Source organism: Monodelphis domestica, chromosome 4 (genome assembly GCF_027887165.1).
Source record: "Monodelphis domestica isolate mMonDom1 chromosome 4, mMonDom1.pri, whole genome shotgun sequence".
Lineage (NCBI taxonomy): Eukaryota > Metazoa > Chordata > Mammalia > Didelphimorphia > Didelphidae > Monodelphis > Monodelphis domestica.
In genome coordinates this window covers 24,087,506-24,105,265 of record NC_077230.1, presented here as the reverse complement: position 1 = coordinate 24,105,265, position 17,760 = coordinate 24,087,506, and the positions used below count along the sequence as shown (strand labels likewise).

The following is a 17,760-nucleotide window of genomic DNA, read 5'->3' as shown; positions in this document are numbered from 1 at the left end:
GGATCCTTGCTTTGTCATTCAGAATGCTATGAAAATTTGATCATCAGACTTTCTCTGCCTTTATCTAAACTATTGATAAAAAATGTTAACAGCACAAGATCAAGTTCAGATCCCTGGAGCATTTCACCAGAAACCTCTTTCCATACTGACACTGAACCATTATCAATAACTCTTTGAATGTGGTCATCCAAACAGTTCTGAATTTGTCTGATTGTGTTGCCATCTAATCCATTTTTCTCCATCTTTTCCACAAGAATAGTGGATATACTTTATCAAAAGCTTTGCTAAAACCTAAATAAATTAAATCCACAGTATTCTTCTTATCCATTAGTTCAGTATTCCTGTTTTTAAAAAAAGGTTAGCCTGGAAAGACCTGTTTTAAAAATAATTAATTAATTTATTACATATATGTATACATAAAACTGCATTACTTATGTCTATATATCAGTTCTTTCTCCGGAAGTGACCATAAACAAGTCATTCTTCAAACAATATTTATGTTGTGGTATATAATGTTCTCTTGCTTCCGTTCATTTCAGTCTTCATAATTTCAGTCTTAATAATTTTCTATATTTTTCCAAAACTAACCTGTTTGCCATTCTTATAGCCCAGGACTGTCATGTTAGCTCTTTGAAATCCTTGCTTCATTTTCTAAATACATGTGTTAGTCATCTCAAAGTAAAGTTCTCTGACCTGTAGTTTACAGACTTGGATCTTTCTCTACCTTTTTTTTAAATCAGGTAGGACAACATTTGTCTTTCTGATCATGTAATGACACTGACCCAGCCATTGTATCTGCCAATTCTTTCAGAACTTGAGCATGTAGTCTATCTGACCAAGGTGACTTGAGTTCACCAAGGTCAGCTCAGTACTTTCTTATTAGCTCCTTAATTTGGACATCAATTCCATTAGTTATTGTTTATCTGTAAAGTTAAGGTCATTCTCTTCTACAGAAAAAATGGAAGATTTGAGCAGCATTACCTTTTCGCTTGTATCAGTTATCATTGTCCCATATCTTTCAAACAAATATCCTACCAAAAATCAACTAATTAATCAGTAAACATTTATTAATCAACTATGTAACAGGTACCATGTTAAGTACTCTGGATACAAAAAGAGGCAAAAGACAGTCCCTGCCCCAAGAAGCTTACAATCAATTATAAGCTATCCCTCCTTTAAGCCACTTTTATTTTCCAATTTTGCTTTAAAAATATTTTTGCTGTCCTTATTTTCCTTCATTCTAATTTTTAGCATTCCTGACATTATTTTTGCAGTACAATATCATGCTCATATTCATCCTCTGTACCTGGCCTTGCTCCCATCTTTTGTGTACTTTTTAAAAATCTGGGTTCATTGATGAGTTTCCTATGCATCCACATCATCGTTGTTTCAGACAAATCTCTCTGTTATTGAGAAATACTAGAATTTCCTCTTTTGATTCATCTACCTTTTTTTTTAATTGAAATTATCAGTAAGGCAAGGCAATAAGTTCTTCAGTTCTCTGCTTCTGGGAAAGAGAGAACTCCAGCAAAGGTATAGACAACTTAGGTCTTACATGTTATACTTCTCTGCCAGGCATGTGAACTGTTTCCAAAACTCCTCATTGATTTTTCTTTCTGCCCAGGTGGTCTGTAGCAGTCTCGTTGCAAAACTATGTCTGTTTCTCCCTTCTTTGACCTTCACCCAAATTCTCTCCATCATCCTCTTCTTGTTCCTGGATTTCCTTCTTATTATATAGTAGAGTCATAGTCTAGTCATGAGTCTTATCCCATCAAGTCTCAGTGATACCTAGGAGGTGAACTTTGCCTCCCTGCTTTAGGACTTCTAATTCCCAGGATCCTTATATCTCAGATACTGTAAAAATCTAAATTAGTTACAGCCAGATTTCTGGCTTTTCCTTGCTGAGAGATAAATATGTCTCAGTCAGATCCATTATGTATTCTGGTTGTACACAATGGGTTTGTCTTCAGACATATTTATGCCCAAGAATATTATGTATTCTCTTTATATACCATGCAAGGTTAAATTTTTTGAAAATTTATATTTGCTTTTTATCATACAGACATGTAAGCGATTTATGGTCAAGGCTGACGAATCTGAATCAGTTGGTAAATGCTGAATTAACCCTATAAATTCTTAGGATAATTGGTCTATCCCTTGATATTAATGAAGAGTGTGAGAACTATTAGAATCATAAATTCAACATATACATGAATGTGAATGTGTATGGCTACATATATACATAAGTAGATATCACATAGGGAGGCATTCTGGCTCCGAGTTAAGCAATATTATTCTAAGCAATCCATCTTGCAAAAGGAACTCAATGAAATTTTCAAATGGTAGATCATTGATGTGGATTTTTTTCTTATACTTAAATCCAAAAGAAGTCTATTAAATAATCTCTCTATACTTATTGGTTGTTAAAAGATCAAGAGCCCTGAGACTGCCTCATGTCTTCTCTTCATAGATACACTGGCTTGGCCAGTCATAGCTCCTTCATGGATTCTTTCTACTCTGTTCCTTAATGTGTCCAAAACCACATAAAACGACTGTCTCTGAAATCAAAGCTTTAGAGAATAGACGTGCACATAGCCAGAGGAAGACAAGCTCCTAAACTCTACTCCCCAGGACTGGGCGAACTAAGGTGGCTCCAATAACATTTTTGTGGGCTTGGTGCAACATTCTCTAGTCTAGCACACACGCACACATAGGGGCCATTAGCCACCCTCAGTCTATCCTGATTGCACAATGCCGTGCAAGCCCAAGATGTGTAGGTTCCATTCCAGTTCCTGGTCAAGGGCACTTCCCATAGAGCTGCTCAGCATTCACCCAGGTGCAGAAGTCAGCCCAAGTATGAATTATTATTATTTTTTTAATCAAGTAACAGACTCAGGTGGAGCAGCCAGGCTTTCTAATATTGCTGTGGCTTTGATAAATATGTTGCTGTTCCCTGATAACTTTGCCAAATCCTTTAATATCCTGCAGCTCAGTCCCTGATGTCTGGCTGTCGCAAAATGTGTGAAGGAAGACCAAATGTCAATAAAATCTCCCTGTCTGCCTCAGCCCAATATATAATCAGCTTCAAGGGTAAATAAATGGTAAGTTGGTTATCCACTAGTAAGCAAAGGGAGGCTCCTGTGCTCAGCCAGTTTCTACTTTAGTCTTCTGGACAAAAGCATAGGTTAGATTCGTAGATATTCTGCTTTGGTTTGGGGGTGGGGAGGACATCTTTTTATCTTAGAGGGATAACCTGCAGTGCTTTTCTCATAAGAGCGCCTGCTCTGTGTCCTGCTTTCTGGCTGCTCGTATCTTCCCCTTGACTCCATTAAATCTCCTCTTATCACACGGGATGCTGTTCTCAACAGCGGTCAGGATGCTTAGCTCAGAGGGAAGATACTCCATCAGGGTGGGGTGTGTGTCTGAGAAAACATTCTCTCGGTGAGCCTGGGAAAGGGGCAGCAGGGATGCTAAACTAAGAGAAGAAGCATGGGTCCGTCCCTATTCGTACAACAGACAAACAGACAAGCCAGCATCCCTTAGGATTTGCTGGGCGCTATACCAGGGACACAAAGGCAAAAATGAAACAGTCACGCCCTGGGCAAACCTACAGGCACCAGGGGTGACATACACAGAATGACCACATACAAAACTGAGGGAAAAGGCATTTTGGAAGAGAACTCAGAGATCATCCAGTCCAACAGAGATGGAAACTGAAGACAGAAAGAATTTTGCTGCCTAAGTTGACAATCGTGAGTCAGAAGCATCTCTGTTCTGTAGTAGAGACTAGAATGTCTCACAAGACCTCAGTTTCCTAAACTGGAAAATGAAAGGGTTAAGTTAGATAGATTAATGTTTTTTTTTTCTTATTCTAAATCTAAGTCTCCTAAATCCTAGGGCAGAAATCTTTCCATTGTGCCAATCTTAAAGTTCTGTGTTCAAACATAATTTTTGTATGTTTTCACATAATGGACTAAGGGAATCTACTCACTGGGTCATAAGGAGACAGTCTGTGTCGCATGAAGATGAACCTTTGAGACCGAGTGCCCAAACTGTAACCCTCATACGGCATGTGAGTTCGCCACCTTGCCCCAGACAGGGGAGGGAGGAAGCACTCCCTTTGGGCTGCTGGGCAGAGGGGAAGGTGATGAGAGAAATGTCCTCAGGCATGCATGGAGAGGGGGAAGGGAGCAACCCCTTCTGGTACCCTCTGGCACGCATGCCATAGGTTCACCAGCATGGGACTATGAGATGGCTGTCTACACACAGGAGTTTGAATAGAATCCAACACCTCTAGATCCTCATTCAGCTGCCCCTTAAGGTATATAGCAAATATCTGAAATTCCACCACCAAAGATTGATTCCTTCAAGCTAATCTTTTTTCTCCCCCAACTACTTTCATTTTGAAGAAGAAATACTCTTGGAAGGGTTAACATATTCTGTATTCAGTTGTCCCTAATACCTCAGGGTGAATTCATTGATTATGTCCCTTTCCTCTGAAACAAGAAGTATGAGTTGCAAATTGGAAGATGAAGAATATAGAGAGAATACTGAGAGAAAAGATTTTAAAGGAAAAAGAACTCCAAAAAGGGGAGGTCAGGTGTACTGAGGACAAACTATGCTGACTTCATAATTTGGCTATTCAAAGGAGTCTTTTGCTGAATCCTTTTGTAAAGCCTTCTTATGCATTGACATATTTATTGAGTAACTACTAAGGGGAGGGTGTGATGCTAGAGCTATATAAGGGTATAAAGTCCAATAGGATGCCGACCCTGTCTATCCAATTAAATTGTTTTGTTAATTCATATTTTCTATAGAAAGTATAAGCTTTTAAAGTGAAATATAATTACAACACTTGCATTCTTAAAGCATTTTTTTTTTGCCACTGAAGATCCTGAGTGGAAAAATATTCTTTTTCTTGAGGGCAAGGGGAGAAGGGAGAAGGATTATTTTTTTCTTTTTGAAAGATGTAACTTTGTTCCTACTGTCAAGTGACAGTAGGAAGCCATCGCTGCCCAATGGTGGCTCCTTCCCTCATCACAGAACCCTCCCTTACAAGGAGGGACTCTAATTAAGCAAAACAAGCCAACACATTGGCCATGAATGATATATGCCTCGTTCTGTACCAATGGCTTACCACCTGCATTATAAGAGGAAGAAAGCATGTAGTCATTTGTCAGATCTCTGAAGTCACTCTACTGATTAGCGTTCTGGTCTTTCAATGTTGCTTTCCTTTACATTATTTCAGTCATTATGTAAACTGTTCTCTTGGCTCTGCTTGCTTTGTTCTGCATCAGTTCATACAAGTCTTAAGAAAATGTTTTTGAGGAAAAAAGAAAAGGAAAAAGACTTTATTTTTCTTTAACCTCATTTTGAGCCTCATGAATATTTTCCAACTGGATACTGACTTGAACTTGTTCTGGAATTAACACAAACACTGGTTATGTATGAAAACTGAATAATACCTTAAGGATCTGTGTTCGGTATTGCACACACTCCCTCCATTGTCACATCCAATCCAAGCTTTCGTTGATGGCCTTTTTTGAGTCACCATGTCCACAAAATTCATCAGAAATCACCATCTTGGTAATGAGACTCTCCCAATTTAACAAAGTGGTACAGTGGAAGAGTGCTTGAATTGGAATGGGATGACCTGGATTTGATTCTTAGTTTTGATATTTACTTCCTATGTGACCCTGGACAAATCACCCAAATTCTCTGGGGCTACCAGTTCTTATCTATAAGTGATACTGTCTCAGAGATAGATTTCCCAAACACACATTGGAAGGTTGGGGCTCCTAGAAGATTGTTACGTTAGAAATGAGATACTCTTTGAGTCCTTGCTCTTAAAATTATATATAGTTCATGAGCCCCCACTGATGCCTTAGAAGACAAATAGCTCAAAGCAAACATTTACTAAAATAATAATCATTAGTAGTTCTTCCTTGTCCAAGATGCTGAATACTGAGACCAGAGGGTGGCCTGCATGCATCCAGGCTGTGTCTGCCACTGCCACTGTGATCTTGGAGGAGAACAGAAAGTGGTCCTGAAGTTAGTAGGAGAAAGGAGACTTTGGCTAAGACAACTGGGTCCTGATAAAAACAATGGATTGATCCCAGTCTGAAAGATGCCCTTCCAGGTTCTTCTAGCAAGGTGTAGCTGTAAGGATGGCTGAGGAAGAATGGATGCTCTGCACCCATGTAAAGAAGCCAACAACTCTACTTGTCTGTTGGACAGCTGAGACTTTGGAGGGACAGTCCTGAAAGTGACATTCAGAAGGACACTGGTGACTGGTGATAACATTGGACTAATTTGGACTGGTAATTTGTGGACTTTTAAATATTTTAATTTGTATTGTTTGTTATGTGTTTTACAGAGAAGGGGAAACTGAGGCAAGTGAGAATATCACATCTTTGAAAATAAAAAAGGGGGAATTGTGTGTCATAAAATTGAGTGTGCTATTCTCAGAATGAGCATTTAGCTTATAAAAACTGGTTTGTTTCTTTTTTGTTGGTTGCGGACTCCAGGACAGATTTGGAAGGGAGACTGATGAAGAAAGAAGGGGCAATGAACAGCTTGGTTGTTTCCCTTCCCTCACCTGAGTTGGGTTGGAAGCACAGGTTTTTTGATTTGTAGGTCAAAGTGTGGGTGTGTTTTCTCTGTGTGTGTGTGTGTGTGTGTGTGTGTGTGTGTGTGTGTGTGTGTGCGCGCGTGCACATGTGCACATGTAAGCTGACAGGGGAGGGAGGAGGAGCCTTGTGTATATATTGACCCATTGCTGCCTAGTCAGTTGGCACTTCTTAGGCCATCATTGGAGAGCTCTCTTTCATGAAGGGGAATAAACAACTTCCTCTCTTTACTCCTATAAAAAAATTAGACAAGACAATTTCCTCGGAGAGGAAATTAAAAAAAAAAATTACAAAATATTCCTCCCATAAACCTGGGGCACATCATCCCAGAAAGGAGCAATTCCCTCGCAAGAGCTAGATTCTTCTATATCAGAGTTTTCCCCTACCTGAATTGACGCATTAGAGAGTGTGTCTTGCTTTTTAAAAGTCACTAGAGTCAGGCTGATCCTTCTGCCAATCAATGAGTAGTCACTCTGTAATTCCAGCAAGTTTGACTGAAAACCCTTTTTCATTCCCCCTAAAGGAATAATAAAGTACAAACTCGTCTTTGTATTTCATCTAAGAACTTGTATCTCTGTCATCTGCCCCTTCGTATTTCTGCAATTTGACCAAGTATGCTGCAGCAGAAGGGAATGGGGACCATAGATTCTCTAATCAGTGCCCACCCTCCACTAAACATGAAGTGAAGAGGCTGGACTCAGTAATTCCTTCTGGATTGAAATCTATGATGCCATAATCTTCTCCAACTTGGTAGCACCTTCTAAAACTTGTGCTTTGTTAGTATGGGCTTCTTTAAGAACAAGAGGCTGTCTGCCCTTTGATCCAGCTATAGCACTGCTGGGTCTGTACCCCAAAGAGATAATTAGGAAAAAGACTGGTACAAGAATATTCATAGCTGCGCTCTTTGTGGTTGCAAAAAATTGGAAAATGAGGGGATGCCCATCAATTGGGGAATGGCTGAACAAATTGTGGTATATGTTGGTGATGGAATATACTATTGTGCTCAAAGGAATAATAAACTGGAGGAATTCAATGGGAACTGGAACAACCTTCAGGAATTGATGTGGAGTGAGAGGAGCAGAACCAGGAGAACATTGTACACAGAGACTGATACACTGTGGTACAATCGAATGTAATAGACTTCTCTAGCAATGCAATGATCCATTGAACAATTCGGAGGGACTTATGAGAAAGAACACTATCCACATTCAGAGAAAGAACTGTGGGAGTAGAAACACAGAAGAAAAACAACTGCTTGGTCACATGGGTTGAGGGGGATAGGATTGGGGAGGTAGACTCTAAATGATTATCCTAGTGCAAATATCAATAATATTGAAATAGATCTTGATCAATGATACATGTAAAACCCAGTGGAATTGCTCTTTGCCTATGGGAGGAGGGGTTGGAGAAGGGGATGGAAAGAATATGAATCATGGAACTATGGAAAAATATTCAAACTTAATTAATTAAATAAATAAACTTAAATAAAAAAAAGAAAAGAAATGAACCAAGAGTAACCTCCATGCCACAATAAGGCATTAGAGGGTCAGTTAGATAGCACAATGGATAGAGCATCCAGGGACCTGGGTTTAAATCAGGCCTCAGATACTTTTGGGCAAGTCATTTAATCCTGACTGCCTAGTTCTTGCTTGATATTAAGACAGAAGGTAAAAGTTATTAAGAATGAATAATAAGAAAGTAATGAATGTTGGAGGGGATGTGGCAAAGTGGGGACACTAATTCATTGCTGGTGGAGTTGTGAAATGATCCAGCCATTCTGGAGGGCAATTTGGAATTATGCCCAAAAGGTGATAAAAGACTGTCTGCCCTTTGATCCAGCCATAGCACTGCTGGGTTTGTATCCCAAAGAGATAATAAGGAAAAAGACTTGTACAAGAATATTCATAGCTGTGCTCTTTGTGGTGGCCAAAAATTGGAAAACGAGGGGATGCCCATCAATTGGGGACTGGCTGAACAAATTGTGGTATATGTTGGTGATGGAATACTATTGTGCTAAAAGGAATAATAAAGTAGAGGAATTCCAAGGAGACTGGAACAACCTCCAAGAAGTGATGCAGAGTGAAAGGAGCAGAACCAGGAAAACATTGTACACAGAGACTGATACATTGTGGTACAATCGAAGGTGATGGACTTCTCCATTAGTGTCAATGCAATGTCCCTGAACAATCTGCAGGGATCTAACTAAAAAATACTATCCACAAGCAGAGGATAAACTGTGGGAGTAAAAACACCGATGAAAAGCAACTGCTTGACTACAGGGGTGGAGGGGATATGACTGAGGAGAGACTCTAAATGAACACTCTAATGCAAATACCAACAACAGGGAAATGGGTTCGAGTCAAGAACACATGTGATAACCAGTGGAATCGTGCGTCGGCTATGAGAGAGGGAAAGGTGGTGGGAGGGGGGGAGGGGAGGAAAAGAAAATGATCTTTGTTTCCAGTGAATAATGTTTGGAAATGACCAAATAAAATAATGTTTAAAATTAAAAAAAAGAATGAATAATAAATATAATATTAGAAAAGGACTTTGGGGTCTCAACTAAATAGAATAAGAAATAATCTATCACAAATGATACACCCTGGTAGGAAGCCCCATCAGATTTGAAACTAGGACAGCAATTGAGAATTTCAATTGTATCTTCTTCCTATTTCCTTGGGCTAAATAGAACTATAGTAATTCTTTTTAAATTTTAAAAAATTTTAATTTCTATTTTTTAAACCATAGTAATTCTTGACCCTAAGTCTGCTGAGCCATATCAGAGAAATAAAAATAGGAACTGGGCCTGTGATTTCCTTGTCATAAAGACCTCTCATTTGAGGAAACTCCCTATATCAATGCAGGTTGGCATCTTTTAACCTTTAATTGTATCTCAGAATCAATACTGTATATTATTAGTTCCTAGGCAAAGAGTCATAAGGGCTAGATGATGGGGGTTAAGTGATGTGCTCAGGGTCATACAGCTAGGAAGCATCTGAGGTCAAATTTGAACCCAAGACCGCCCACCTCTGAATCTGGCTCTCAATACACTGAACCACCCAAAAGGTTGACACCTTCTTGGGAATTTATAATCTTAGAGAAACACACATATGGTACTCAGAAGTTTGATTACTTATCCTGAGTCATACACCTAATGGGTGGAACTTGAATCCAGGGCTCTCTGGCTCTCTCTCCACTATGCTGCATCTCATAGGGAATATAGAGAAAAGATTTAAACCTTTTTCTCCTTGGGCTCATGTACTTTAATCATGATGATCCTGCACAAGCTAACATATATACAGGGGAAAAAAAAAAGAAATCTGGAAGCTCAAGGAATCTATTTTCTAGCCAATGAGCTAGTGAAATTCTTAATCTCCACCTCGGGCAATGGGACAGGACACACTAGTTCCTAAGGAGTACCTTTCTCTTGGTTTCTGCATTCAGACTGGGTATGGGATTGGACTGGTATAGAGAAAAAATGGTGGGAGGGAAGAAATTTCAGTTATAAGGCAATCTAACTTGTTCTGGCAGGTCTTATTCAACCTTCAAAGGGTCCATTTTTCAGTTTCAACTGTTACTCCATCCTTCTGATTCTATTTGTGATGCAAAAAAAAAAAAATCTGCGGACGTGCTTTTAAGTGGGACAAATCAGTCATCAGCCACTTTCCCAACCATCCCTTGACTGTTGGGTAGAGCGGGGAGCAAGGGGAAGAAGACCTAATATCCTATAAAGAAGCTTTCAAGGAAGCTCTGATGATTAGTGAGTATAACTTTGGAAAGCTCAACATATACCCAAGTAATATCCTTATGATACTGATTTACTCCTCTCTGTAATTGGATGTCACAAGTAAAATAAATAGTTTTAATATTACATTTGAGTTTCTTATTAAAGTTCATGGTAGAAGAGTCTTAATTGGAAGGTCATTAATGGCTCCAGTATTAGCTTTGCTGAATTTCCCCCCAACCCCACCCCCTCCCATCCTTTTTAAGCAGACCTGTTGTCATGGCTCTTTGTGAGTGCTGAGTAAAGGGGTTCTAGCTCTCTCCCTTGGGCTCTAGTCTTGCATTTCTAAATGCCTGCTAGACATTTTCAACCAGATGACTGGATCAGCATCCCAAATTTGTCATCTTCAAAACTGAATTCATCTCTAAGTTATCCTGTGACCCTTCACGCTGTATCCCAAATCAATTTCTCATTGGGCGGCTAAATGGCACAATTGATAGATTGTTGAACCTGGAGTCAGTAAGAACTAAGCTCAGATCCAACCTCTGACACACAGCAAATCACATAACACCTGCTTGCCTCAGTTTCCTCAACTGTAAATGAAACTATAGGATTACCTTTTACCTATCTTTCTTTTTGTCCTCCAATTACATCTAATCAGCAATCAGTCAGTTCTTCCTCAATAACCTTTCTTGCATCTGTCCTTTCCATTCTTCCTGCCACAATGATGCAGGCTTTCCTGAATTCACCTGGACTCTATCAGTAGACTACTGATAGGTATCTCCATCTTTAGTTTCTCTGCCTCCAGTGAATCTTTCAGGGCATTTCTTCTCAAAATGAATATTCCTGAAGACCAGATCTGATCATATAACCTGCATGTTAGGGAAACATCGTGATTCCTCATATTTTAGACTATTAAATTCATCTTCCTTACTCAAGTATGACCCCAACTTTTTTACAGCTTTTACAACCTTTTCATGAAGCCAAACTCCATCCAAATTAGACAACTCTGAGTTCCTTGAATAAATCCTGTATTTTCCCACTTCTGTGTCTTTGATATAACTGTTTGTTATGCCTGGAATGACCACTTTTTCACAACATTGACCTTTTTGAATGCTCTGCCAAATGCTGAGTTCTCCCTGATTCCCTAGTCAGAAGTGATCTTTCTATTCTCTGAATTTTTATGTCATTTAAAATGTGACATTTATTCTGTTCTCGTGGCATTTCTTTTGTATACTCCTGTATTGTAGGAAAACAGGTCTAATCTCTCCTTCTAAGCCATTAAGCTAATTTTCCTAAAGCCCAGGTCCAACCACATTACCAACAAACTCCAGTGGCTTCCTATCATCTCCAGCATCAAACATCAAATTCTCTATTTGGCATTCAAAGCCTTTCATAACCAAATCCCTCTTGCCTTTCTAGTCTACTTATACTTTACTCCCAACATGTACTCCCTCTCTTTACAGTGGTCTCCTTACTGTTCCATAAACAAGACACTCCATCTCATCAATCTGGGTATTTTCTTTGACTGTCTTCCATGCCCAGAATGTTCTCCTCCACTCCATTTACTGATCTTCCTAGCTTCCGTTAAAGTCCAACAAAAATCTTATCTTTTACTAGAAGCCTCTCCTAACTCTTAAATCTAATGCCCTTCCCTCTGTTAACTAGTTCCTTTTTATCTTATATATTGTTTGCTTTGTTTATCTTTATTTACACATTCTCTTCCCTATTAGACTTTAAGTTCCTTGAGTGGAGGGATTGTCTTTTGCCTCTTTCTGTAAACCCAAAACTTAGCATGGTGTCTGACACATAGTAGGCACTTAATAGATGTTAATTATTGATTGACCTAAGTTCCTTGAGGACAGAGGCATTGGCTTATTCATAGTTTTATTATTTATACCAACTAGTATTTTTTAGATGCTCATTAATTCCTTATGAATGATGGATGGATGGATGGATGGATGGATAGATAGGTGAAGGGATGGATAAATGAATATTGAGTTCCTAAGTCTTGATAAAATTAATAAGAATCCCTGAGACACAGTGCTTATCATAACCATAGGAGAAGTAGATAATGGGCAAAAGAATGAATAAAGGAGCTCCCCCTCAGAATATCACTCCTACAGAGCTAGCATATCACTCTCCCTGTCTATCCATACTAAAATTCCTACCATTAACAATATCAGTGGTTTAGGCAAAGAGGTAGGGGAGAAGAAGGGAAGCGAAAGGAAGACATTTTCTGTTTAAACTTCCAAATCTCACCCATTAAGACATTATTCTTAATATTTACAACTCATTCATGAAGTCATTTTATTATTTGATCTTCACAATGGCCCTGTGAGGCAGACAGTACAAGTATTATTATCCTCATGAGTGAGGCTTAAGGAGTTTAGGTTACTTGCCCAAAGTTACATGGCTTGTCAGTGGTAAAGATAGAAGTTAAACCCAGATCTTCTAAGTCCATCCAGTTCCCTTTTCCATTACAGGCTGCCTCTTGTTAGCATAAATTAGTTTAATAAATCAGCTAATTATCACAATACTAAAAGTCTAGCCTTGAAAAGATCAGATGCCTAGTAGTTGATAGAAAAAGTACTGAAATGGGAAATGAAGGGAAGGGCAGCCACAAAGCCTGATTAGAAGCCTGGGATATCTACTGGAGAGAGTAGGGTCCTAAGGAGAGTTTTTACTGAGTATACTGGGCTGTTTGAGGACTCTAAGAGTGGACTATGGAGGTAATTTGTTTCTGAGGAATGAAGATAATTTTTTACCAATAAATTGCCAATATAATAAAATTCAATAATAAATAATACAATAAAAGCTAATAATTTATTACCATAATGCTTGTATCAAGGCTCTCTTCTGATATAAAGGGCCTGGTCAGACTTTGAATACCTCTAATTTCTCAGTTTAATTGATCAGACTCATGTGATTTGAGAACTTCAGTATCTGGTATTCCTCAGGTCTCTCTTACAAGCACATAGGCCCACAAGGCCATAACATTATTAAACATTTGAAATATTTTTTGTTAATAAGTGAATGAAAATGAATAAAATTCACAGCCAAGTTCAGAGGAAGTAGCAACACTCACCAGTGAGCAATATTCCTTCCTGAGAGCTGTGTGTTCTAGTTGCCTTGGGGAAGGCTAACGTTGGGTGCAATTACCTGGATATACTTCCTTCCAGGGTTCCTCCTTCTTTGCTTGCTTCTAAAAGCATTCAATTCTTACCCATATCAGAAACTCATGACTGCTCCTGGCTCTGATCTGTCCCTATGGAATTCAGCTCTCTTGTTGCCACTCTCTTTGTGTTTGCATTTCTTCCAGTAGATGGTGCCCATCATCCATTTGCTTTTCATTGATTGACTCTTGCTCCACTGACCTTTCTGTGGTTTTGGCTCTTCTCCAGCAGATGGTGCCCCTCATTCATAGGCTTTTCTGCCACTCAGCTTCTCATTCTTTGCAGTTTGGTTCCTCACCATGAGGTGGCATTCACACCTTTTCCCAGGGGATCAGCTCTTACACCTATCTATAGGAGACAAATCTTAGTGTCTTTTAGCTCAGAAAAAACACACACACACACACACACACATATATCATTCTTTGAAAGGACTTTTTTGGGAGGCGTTTCTTGCCCCCCATAGCTTTCACATGGCAAGCTTTTTGGGAAAGAGTTGAGGATGGATAATGGTACTTCCATTTTTTGTACTATTTTCAAAATTTTCTGTCATCAAATCCATGAAGGCTTATTCAATGTGATTTGTCTCAACACCTTAGCAATCTATCTTTATTTTTTTTGCCAATACATGCTACTGGGCTGCAGATTTCAGGGGAACATCCTCCATTCCTTCTTCAATTAACCTTCTACTTTCTTTTTTTTCTGAAGGAGTTGAGAATTTAAAATATATAAGGCTTATTTTAGTGGTGCAGGGCAGAACAACACCAATTCCTACATGTGTGGTGTCAAGATCCAGAAAAAGATGAGAAATGTATAATCTCTGCTATATTTATTTCAGGACCAGTCCTGCTGGTTTGTGGTATCTCAATCCCTGATTGTGGTAAGAAGGCTAAGGGAGCTGTTAGCCTTCCACTATGGCCAGAAGGTAGAGAAAGAACAAAGTTGAATGCAAAAAAAAAGATATAAAAAGATAATTCCCCATGTTTCTCTGCAGAGGACTGGGTCTATGGAACCTCTAACAGCTTTAACCTCTTAAATTCTAGCATGATTCTAGCATGATTTCTATATCCCTGATCTGAGTCAAGGAACTCTGGATCCTATAATGATATTCTCAAGTAGTTCTGGTTTTCTCACCTGTAAAATGAAGTATTTGAACATTATCATCATTATATATATGTATATGTATATATGTATATGTATAAATATAGATCTGTGTGTTGTTTTGAGGTTTGCAACCTACTTTACCACAGAGGTGTCAAACTAATGACCTGTGGGCCAGCAGTCAAAGTTGGGCAAATGTGAATCTTAAAATTGCTCAAACTCTACTTCAGAAGATTTGATTAAGCTTTTCCCCATTTTTAACAATGGAGGTACTCAATCAGGAATGTATTGAGAACTTCTAAAATTACTCCACCCTACTCAGACAGTGCCTTAGGGGAAGATAAAGTTGCAAACTCCTTATTGAACAATGAAAGTCCCTAACTCATATCTTATAGTAAAGCTAGAACTTTAAGCTAGATCTATTTTTAGATCTAATACAAAAAGGTGCTCAGTACCTATAAAGGTTAAATTAGAACCTAAAAGGTCAAACAACTTACAAAAGACAAGCTTAACAAAAGAGGTGTGAAGTACTCAGAGGATTATATCTAACCAGAGAAGGTGAGAACCAAAGAAGCTAAGAACTAGGAATGGGCAATGCTGGGGAAAAACATCTACTGTGATTGGTAAATGTGAAAATTTAGGGGAGGTGACACAAGAGAAAATTTCTATAAAAGGAAGAGGAGTTCGAAATTGAGTGAGTTGGAGTTCGAAGTTTTGGGATTGGAAGTTAGTTGGAGTTGGAGTTTAGAGGTTTGGAGCTTGCTTGAAGACGATCTTGTGGTGAGTGATAAAGACTGACTCGCTCTCCCTTAGGCTCAGGCCTAGGTCCTTTCTACTATTCTCTCTCTCTCTCTCTCTCTCTCTCTCTCTCTCTCTCTCTCTCTCTCTCTCTCTCTCTCTCTCTCTCTCTCTCCTTCCCTTAATTCCTTCATTTATATTAATTAAAATCTACATAAAATCCCAGCTGACTTGGGTATTTTTGCATATTTGGGAATTTCCCATGGCGACCACTTATTTTAGATTTTAAGTCAAAACACTAAAAATTATCCTTTATAGTTTTGGCCAAAACCTTTAGTGTTTGGCCTTCACAATTTTTAACCTTTACACAAACCAGATTAAAATTTAATAGAGAAGTATTCAATGAAATAATTAAAAATACTACACAACAAAATAATATTAATTTGTGGGTTTCTAAGTCAATATTTATAAAGCATAATCTCATTTAGTGCTTCCAATGATCCTATGAAATTGATGCTATAATTATCCCCATTATACAAATGAGTAAACTGAGGCAAATAGAAATAAGTGATTTGCTCAAGAGCCCAGGTCTTCCTCATTTCACTTCCTGTGCTCTTTTTATTGTATCCTGCTGTCTCTCAATGGTAATCTCTAAGATCTTTCCACTATAATTCTCTGAACACATGATTTAATGAATTTCAACAAACTCCTCAGAGGGAAAAAGGGCAAAATTGGAGCAGAGGCTCTCTGTCTCTTTGGAAAATTCTCATGGATGTGTTATTCAGTCATGTCCAACCCTTCATAACTCCATTTGGGATTTCCTTGGCAAATACTAGAGTAGTTTGCCATTTCCTTCTCCAATTCATTTTACAGATGAACAAATGGAGATAAGTAGTGTTAAGTGACTTGCCCAGGGTCACACAGCTAGTAAATGTCTGAGGTCAGATTTTAATTCAGAGAGACGAGTCTTCCTAACTTCAGACCTGATATTCTATCTATTCTGCCACCTAGCTATCTTCCTCTATCTTAGGAGTTTCTAATTTGCCACAATTTCCTCAGGGAGCCTACTAGGATTGTATTTCTTCAGAAAAAAGTGTCTAGTTTTTTTTCCTAGAAAAAATACTTCAGAGGTTGTTATAAAATCAAATATGCTTGGCCTACATTTCCAAAACTCTGGCTAAGTCCATGGCTTTGTGAAAGCCATTTAATCTTTACAAGCCTCTGTTTCTTCATTTGTAAAATGGACAATTATGATACCAATTCTAGATAGATCCCTTTCATTTTTTGGTAAGGAAACACTTTCTGTGTGGTACTTGAATGCAATGGAATATTATTGTACTATATACAACAATGAACATGAGGAATTCCAAGAAGCATGGGAACACTTAGATGAACAAATGCAAAATAAAGTAAGCAGAGCCCAGAAAACAATAAACAGCATGGCTTCACCAAAAAAAAATGGAAAGATTGATCAGCACAAAGTACTGAAATTGAATTTTGTGAAAATATAAAGAACAAATTGGCCAAAAAGAAATATGAAAAGACAACTCCCCAACTTCCTCTGCAGAGATCAGAGTCTATGGACATAGAATCTACATATAACAACAGATTTGGTTTGGTTGGGTTAGTTTTAATGACTTTTTTCTCTTCTTATTCTTTTCTTTTTTCAAAATTTTTTGTTTTAGATGATAGTTCTCTGAGATGGAGAAAGAAGGGAGGTAAAGGGAAAGCTAAACAATGTAAAAATTAATCCATGAAAATCATTTTTAGAAGAGAATTGTGTAAATCATAAAGTGTTAAAATGTAAACTGTCCCTCTTTTTTTTGGCTAAGGAGTTCAAGCTGGCCACATAATAATGAGATGACAAAATGACCCGGATGTCACTGAGGGTCCTCTCAGCATTTCAGGCATTCAACAACACCCTGTTCTCTCACCCCTTCTTTCACCCTGGAACTACAGGTTTCATCTCAGCTGAGGAAGCTAAATGAACTGAAATGCTAAATGTTTGGCTCTTTGACCTCTCAAGAGTTAAATTTGTTTGGGAGCCAAAAGTATCACTGTTGTCAAGTGACCTGGATTCTAGTCTTTACTGAAGCCTCAAATCAGCTTTGTGACCTTGGATGAGTCAATTAGTCATTTTTAAGTCTCAATTTCTTCCTATAAAATGAGGCTGGATCCAATGATTTCTCAGGCTTTTTCTAGCTCTGAAATAGCCTGAGTCTGTTTAATGTTCCTATAATTGTAATGTAAGATGCCCACCAGGTCAGTGGCCATCCAGAGGGTTTGGGCTTCCCCACCCCCAATAGTCAGGGCAGGACAGGACCAGGTTTTTAATTGCGTGTGTCAGAAGGCAGCTGTCTGGGTACCACAATGAATAAAACAGTGAAGTTGATCT

At 38.5% G+C, this 17,760-nt stretch overlaps 1 long non-coding RNA gene across 2 annotated transcripts in view; it reads right to left on the bottom strand.

The window, feature by feature from the left end:
* Positions 1–17,760, bottom strand: part of LOC130459010 (uncharacterized) — a 60,638-nt gene that overhangs the window by 27,854 nt on the left and 15,024 nt on the right. For both annotated transcript variants that reach the window (XR_008918316.1, XR_008918315.1), the window contains exon 4: positions 13,731–13,877. This is a non-coding gene — a long non-coding RNA (uncharacterized LOC130459010). The remainder of the gene's footprint in view (positions 1–13,730; positions 13,878–17,760) is intronic.